This window comes from Triticum dicoccoides, chromosome 6B (genome assembly GCF_002162155.2).
Source record: "Triticum dicoccoides isolate Atlit2015 ecotype Zavitan chromosome 6B, WEW_v2.0, whole genome shotgun sequence".
NCBI classification, from domain to species: Eukaryota; Viridiplantae; Streptophyta; class Magnoliopsida; order Poales; family Poaceae; genus Triticum; species Triticum dicoccoides.
The window spans coordinates 601,750,345-601,758,242 of NC_041391.1; positions in this window are offsets into that span (position 1 = coordinate 601,750,345).

The following is a 7,898-nucleotide window of genomic DNA, read 5'->3' on the forward strand; positions in this document are numbered from 1 at the left end:
CAGCAATGGCTTCAGTGTCAAGGCGCATATGAGGGAAAATGCGCCATTGATCATACAGAACACAGGAGTAATAACTTCGCTGCTGATGACTCCAGAATCGATCTGATGATATTCTTGGCTTCGTGTAGGGGTTCTTTGAGCTGTCAAAGAATGTGTTGTGGCTTTTGAAGCCATTTGCATTGAAGGACCCGACAGATGTGGCAGTACCAGGAAACCTTGGCAGTCTTGGCTTGGGCTTCTGGACCTGAGGCCTATGCTCAATGTGATAGTCAAATTGAGGACCAGAGACAATAGGCGGAGGGACCAGAACGGGCCATCTTACTGTGATTAGCTCGCCATGGTTGTATGCTTGCTCGATTGTATAGGGCCTTGGTGGCGGAACAGGAGCAGTGGCAACAGCTGAGGCTTCAAGCTGCACAACAGGTGCTTCAGGAGCAGTTGCCTCATTGGTTTCAGGCACACTATTTGGTTCAAGCTCCACATTAGCTTCAGTCATGACAACGTCATGAGCTTCACTTGCGTTGGTAGTGGTAGCTTCAGGATTTTCAACCTCCACTTGCTGAGCTGGAGGGTCAAGCACAGACACGTTCACTTCATGAACAGTTTCTTCAGGAATGGGGGGAGTATGGACACGTTCTTCTTGACATTCTTCATTGGCTGATGCAGCCGGATTGTCTTCAGCAGCTGGGTCTTCAGACACGGAGACATTCACAGCAGGAGTGGCTTCTGAAAATACTTGACGTGCAACAGGTTGATGATGCACTTCTCCTTCTGGAACGCTCGGAAGAGGGGCTTGAGGCCTTGGTCCTTTGCGAAGCCTTTGCAGTACAGGCGACGCCTTTGGAGATGGAGTGGGCAGGTCCTCATCCTCTTCAATTTGCACGGATGGTGTGACTTGGTGTTGTTGGGGAGTACTTGGGGAATCTTGTTCTTGCAGGCGATCAGCCCATGAAGCATCCTGAGCAATTGGCGCCAGAGGACGACCAATGCTGATTATTTCGCTATTCGTACGAACATGCGATGATACCACATTATATTCAATTTGAGGAAGAACTTCATCATCTTCAACATTGTCATCTTGACCAATGTCTTCAGCAGCGGTGGGTTCAGCTGCTGGAATCTCTTCAGCTTCAGGAGCCTTTGTGTAAGCAGACTCATGAACAGTCATGCGAAGTTCTTAGGTAGCGGATGCAGGACGAACCACTGAGATGGGTTCAACAACTAAGGGCTCTGTGGGAGCAGCCCTAGTCTTCTTGGTCTTGCGCTTCTTCTTGGAGGGAGCGGCATCAGAGGCTTCAGTATTCTTCCTCTTTCTGGCTTCAGCCTCGGCAGCCCTCGTCTTCTTCTGTTCTAAAGCGGTTGTGGTGACCTTTGGCTTCGAGCCAGTCATGCTGCTTGGGAAGATAATGCGAGGGGCTTCTTGGCTTGAAGGTGCAGGCTGGTCAGCAGGAAGCTTCTTCTTGTTCTTTGCAGCCATCCTGGGTCAATGCCAGGACAGCCAAGTGACTTGCGCTTCTCAGCCTCATTGTAGGCAAGCACACACTTATCAGCCAAACTCTTCATGCGCTCACGAGAGTCTTGAGCTTCTTGGCGCTTCTTCAGAAAAGCTTCTTTAAGCTCATGCAGCATGACCTTCAAGTTTCTGACGTCTTGAACACTGAGCTTCGCCACATGCTTCTTGAATTGAGCCTTTTCATAATCAATTTTGTTCTTCAGCTCAACGATGCGCTGAGCAAGAGCTAGCTCAGAAGCAATGGCTCCATTGAAAGAGACGCTGAGGTCAATGGGAAGCTGCATATCTTCAAAGCTTAGATTGGGGGTGTCGAACCATTCATCAATGAAGTTATGGATGATTGCCACGTCAAAGAGAGGCAAGTTGTTGAAGATCTCGGCTTCTTCCTTGCTCTTGATCAGTTGCTCAAGGGCATCATCAGCAAGATCTTCATCACTGGACAGATCAATGGGCTCTTCACGTAGAATAGCAGCAGGAGTCAGAGCCTGATCAATTCTCTTGATGATTTTCTTTTTCTTCTCTGTCTTCTTGGAGATGCGGGAAATATCTTCGGACTGCACACTGACTTTAGGAAGTGCAGTGGCCAGTGGCTTCACACGAGAAGCTTTTGGAGGTGCAGCTGATGATGAAGCCTTAATCTTCTTTGGCTTCTGCGGCCTTGGAGTAGGAGCTGGGGCTTCATCAGAATCAGCATCATTGTCAGAATGATCCACTTTGGCACCTTGTACCAAGATGTAGGAGATGAGGCCATCATGGTTTGCAAAGGGGCCAATTCTATTCTCTTTAGCTTCACGCGTGCCATCCTCATGGGGAGCAGAGGGGCCAGGATTGAAGTCTAGTCCCCAAGACTTCTTGTTTTCCTTTGCCGAAGCCTTAGCAAACTGGAAGTTGCGCTTGAAGAGATTGTCTTCACGACACCAGAGCAATGATGATGGGTCGGCTTCTTCAGGCTGTGGTCCACAGACCATGCAAGGATAGAATTCTTGCGCAATGGCTTCAGCTTTGTTCTTGGGGGGAAGGCCTCGATAGAGAATATCACCCCAAGGGCTCTTGATAGCATTTTTCTCTGCGTACTCCTGGGTGACGAACTTGTACTTGTACCACTGTTCAACCCAATAGCGTCGAATCCATTGGATTCGAGTCTTGCGCTGATTGTAATCTTCTTCAGGATCTGTTTTGTAGATTTCTGCAAGATCATCAGGCAGATCCTTTGAAGTTCCCCCACGACGCTGTCTGCCACCCTTCCTTATTGATTTCTCTGCAGCCATGAACTTCAAACTGAACGGTTTCCATATGTTCAAAGGCTTCAAAGGCTTTCGCTTGCTGGTCAGATAGGAACTGGCTTCAGGAGAATCAATGTGTTGCTGTAAGAATTCTGCAAACGAATGCAGACTATGAGAACCTAGGGATTCTCCCACGGACATGTACCTGTGACAGCATTAGAGATGCGAGGGAAGGGGAAGAGGTCATATGCATTCTCAGAAGATTTTGAAGATAAATCAGTTTGAAGACATTGACCTTGTGATGCGAAGACATTCACTTATATGAGGTGAGTTGGTTCCAGATTTGTACCAATCCGTGAATAAGTACAAGTGAGGAATCAAACTGGATAGGAAATCTAAGTGAATACACTAGGCATTATGAGATGCAGACAGAATAGATCTAACATTGAGTAGGTAGAAACCACTTTCGGTAAATAGGATGAATCTTTGAGGATCAAAAAGCTGGTAAAAATAGAGTTATATTTACCACATGAAGAACTGCTAGATGGGATGAGTAGGAGACCGAGCAGTTCAATCCACCGTGCCCTAACTTGGCGACGGAGGACACCTTTGGCGGTGACGGAGAGGATGATGCCCGCGGCCGGCGTGAGGACGGCGTCGGAGAAGTCGCAGCAGCTAAGCGCTTCGTCGCCGGCGTCATCGAGAGCTAGCGGTGGTGCTAGGGTTTTGACGAGGTGGAGAGGTGGAAGAAGGTTTTCTTGACCGCAGGGGACACGTATTTATAAGTAGGTGTGCGTCACAGCACAATTACGCAGGTGCCCCTCTCTGTTCACATCCGTGGGACACGTGGCAAGCATGCAACATACTCAGAGTTCACTACAGGAATCAGCTACTTTGCCGTCTGCCACGGCGGACGGCAAAGGCATGAACGGCGGACGGCAAAAGGCTCCGGCAAAGTAGGCTACGGTAAACAGCTACTTTGATGTCTGCTTTCTGGCGGCTGACGGCAAAGGCCCTTTGCCGTCCGTGGCGGACGGCAAAGAGGGTGGACGGCAATAATTGCGCTGTCAGTCCGTTAAGTGGCTAACGGCAGGCCTTTGCCGTCTGCCGCTGACGGCAAAATTTCTAGTGTCTTTGCCGTCCGCCGTATGATGTCATCTACACGTCAGTACATGGCAGGTTCTTTGCCGTCTGCCACTGATGGCAAAGTCTTTGCCGTCTGCCACTGTAGGCAAACTGACCAAATGGGTCATCTCCCACGAAGCACAGCTAGATGCCACGTGTCTTCTTTGCCGTCCGCGGCGGACAGCAAAGAGTCCGTTACCATCGGTGGCAGACGGCAAAGAGCCTGCATATTGGCTCTTTTATCTGTTTTTTATTAAATCCAACAATTTTCATCACAAATATATATGACATATATAGATATATTTCAAAAGGCCATTACAGAGCAAACATATAAGATATCCAACACATAACTTACGTGAATGAAATCTATGCAAGCTTTCGTCAAGTGAATGAAATCTGCAAAATGAAAAATAAGAAAGTTAGAACAAGAAGAGTAGAACAAGAAGAAGACTAGAACAAGAAGAGTAGAACAAGAAGAAGACTAGAACAAGAAGAGTATATCATTTATGAGCTAACTTACGTGAAATGGATCATATATGAGCTAACTAAGTTGAAATGGGTCGTTTATGAGCTAGCTAAGGTGAAATGGATCATTTATGAGCTAACTTAGTTGAAATGGGTCGTTTATGAGCTAACTAAGGTCAAATGGATCGTTTTTGAGGTAACTAAGGTGAAATGGATCGTTTTTTAGCTAACTTAGGTGAAATGGATCATTTATGAGCTAACTTAGTTGAAATGGATCGTTTTTGAGCTAACTTAGGTGAAATGGATCATTTAAGAGCTAATTTAGGTGAAATGGATCGTTTTTTAGCTAACTTGGTGAAATGGATCGTTTATGAGCTAAATTAGTTGAAATGGATCGTTTATGAGATAACCTAGGTAAGATGGGTCATTTTGGAGTTAACCTAGGTGAAATGGGTCATTTTAAAGCTAACGTAGGTAAAATGGATCATTTAGGAGCTAATCTAGGTAAAATGGGTCATTTTTGAGCTAACTTGGATGAACTGGATCATTTATAAGCTAACCTAGGTAAAATGGGTCATTTTAGAGCTAACTTAGGTAAAATGGATCGTCTATGAGCTAACTAAGCTAATTATGCAATTTTTGACATAAGTAAGCTAAGTACAGATCGTTTTAGAGCTAACTTAGGTAAAATGGATGGTTTGGGAGGTCAGTAAGCTTATTAAGTCATTTTGGAGGAGAAGAAGCTAAGTCTAGGTCATTATGGTAAGCATTGGAGGAAATAGAGCTAAGTCTAGGTCTTTATGCATGTGTTAAGCAAAACACTAGATAAACTTACCAAGATCCAGGAGGTGTAGGAGCGGGGTGGCTCGTGTCGGTAGCTGGAGAAGGATCGTGCAATGCTTGTCTGGAGTTACGCTGCACCAAAGATCATTTCCAATGTCTTGTTAGCATGATGACACTCAAATGTTAAGACTAGCAAGTAATGTCCATTCAAATAAAACTCACCGTGGTCCCAGGAGCAATCACTGGCATCAGCGGAGCGGTCTGACCTGTCTTCTCGCACACAGACTGCACATTTGGTTTTGACGACTCAGTCATACTAGTTAGTAATGAGACAAACACTACATGAATATTTTGGCTAATCTGCAGAAGAAACTTACCACAAGGAGCTCGTACATGGCCCTTGCCTGCATGTCATTCCGTGCCCTCTCCTCCTCCATCATCTTTGTCGTCCTCTCCTCCAACTCCCGCTGCCTCTCCGCCGCCTCCGCCAGAAGTTTCTCCGTTCTATCTCTCTCACTTTGTATAGCAGCCTACAACACCATTCACATGACCATTTGTAATCATTGATGGAAGCGCACACAATGTAATGGAGAAAGATAACTGAGTACGTATCACTAACCTTGATGGCGAGTTGCACTGGCCGTTCACGAGGCCTTATCTCAGGAGCGGAGCTCGACTAGCGCGCCTTGATCTCCGGGAGAGTGCTAGGACAACGGATAAGTCCATCTCCAATGGCTATGGAGCCATGGGACCTCCCGCCACCAGATATCATCAACAGCTCTGGATCAATGGGACCCTGGCTCGGGTTAAAGTCCTCCCCTTTCCTCGCCTTCCCCTCATCTCTATATCTCACGAGCTTGTTGTGGGAGGAGATGTTGGTGAAGTTGTTTGCATCATCGAGGTTAGACTGAGAGAAAGCCTTGACTTTCTTGAAAGAGGCAGTGCGGGCCATGGCATACAGGTCGTACACCTCTGGCACCTTATCTGCCTTATTGTAGCGTGCCTGAAAGAGAGAAACAATGAAAATTAGTAATTAAAGGGCTCAAGCTAGCATGATGAATGAATTGCATGAATCATGAAGCAAACCATATACCCAGTTGCGCCCGAACTGATATAAGTTGGAGCTGCCGTGATGGTGTGGCACACCTTCCATTTGGGCACGTTTGTCCTTGGCCTCGTTGTGGAGGGCTAGCCATTGTTTTGAGCACCACTCATTGACCAACACCTCCCAACAATCCATCCGATCCGCACACCATCTCGGAGGCGCCTAAGTTAGCAAATAGAAACTTGAGCGCTACGGCTAAGAATTACTAAATGAAGGAACTTAAGTAGAGAAGGCCTTAAGAATTACCTTCATGTACTGCTCCTTACTCAGGAACTTATCGCGGCACGCCGGCTTGGTCTTCTTGATACCACGCAAGGCGTAGTAGTCTCGAACAGCCTGCACCCGAGCCTCGTGCCGTAAGTTTTGGAGTAGGCGCTTGCAGACGTTCTCGATAACATGTGCCGCGTCCTCCTCGTATCCCTCCTCACACCTGTAGAATGTCTGCAATCAAATGAGACAATATTGATTAGTACAATTAATAACTAGCTAGTTGAAGATTTTTAAATGTGTAAAGGAGAAATTACCCAGAACTTTCTGATCACCATGTCTGCTCGTGTCGCACACGACACCATCGATAATCTCATCCGGTGGGGCCGAGGCAGCCACGTAGTGCTCCCAGCTCAATCCAAGCTCTGGAAGCCGACCCTCACCAGGCAACGTGACAAACCCCGGGAAGTTTTGCCGGCAAAGAACTCCAAGGACGGAGTTGGGCCGGTGGACACTATGATGGTGGTCCCAACCCCTGCATCATGACAAGGCCAACGCATTAGTTATTTGAAAAAACATGAATGCACAAGGTACAAAAATATTAAATGCACTTACGTACCTCTCCCCATCAGGGAAAATCAACCACCTCTGCTCGCGGGTCACCGTCACGGACAGGAGCCGTGTAGCACCACGCTGGTAGACGGTGCCCCCTCCTCCTCAAGATCAGTCGGCTCCCGCCATCATCAGCATGGCCACTCGGCTCCTCGGGCTGATCCGGCCAGGTACCCCATCCGGACGTGTGCTCCTCCGGGGTCACGTGGGCCTAACTCTCGTGGGCCGAAGGCCAGTCGACCCGAGGCTCGTGGGCCCAAGACCCGTGGACCGGAGGCTCGTGGACCGGAGTCCGTGTAGCCTCCTCCTCGGACGAGTCCACCCTAGCAGTCACGTGCTCGGGTGAAACAGCTGGGGGTGGCGGCGAGGAAGGCGCCGTAGTAGTCACCCTACCTCCTCTCCCACGACCACGTGCCCCACCTCCTCTCTTCCTACCTCGTCCCCTGCTGGGCACCGCGGTCGACGAAGAAGGGCCCGGCGGTGTGGCCATACTGTCCAGCAACGCTCGGCGGAGAGGTGCGTCTGGAATGGAAGACCTCAGACCACGCTCCCGACCAGCGCCCACCATCTTTCAACACCTGCCATGACAAACAGTAAAAGAAATTAGTACAACATAAAAAAAGACCGACATGAATAATAATATGTGTATCACTTAAGTGTATCATCATCAAGTACAACATAAAAAAATGTAATACCTGACACTACTAATAATCTCGATCAGTATCATCAATAAATGCATAATACCTGACACTACTAATGTAATACCTGACACTACTAATAATCTTGATGGTGTCGGGGTGTGGTGTCGGGGTCAGGGTGTCGGGTCAGGCTTGGGGTCGGGGTGTCGGGTCAGGCTCGGGGGGTC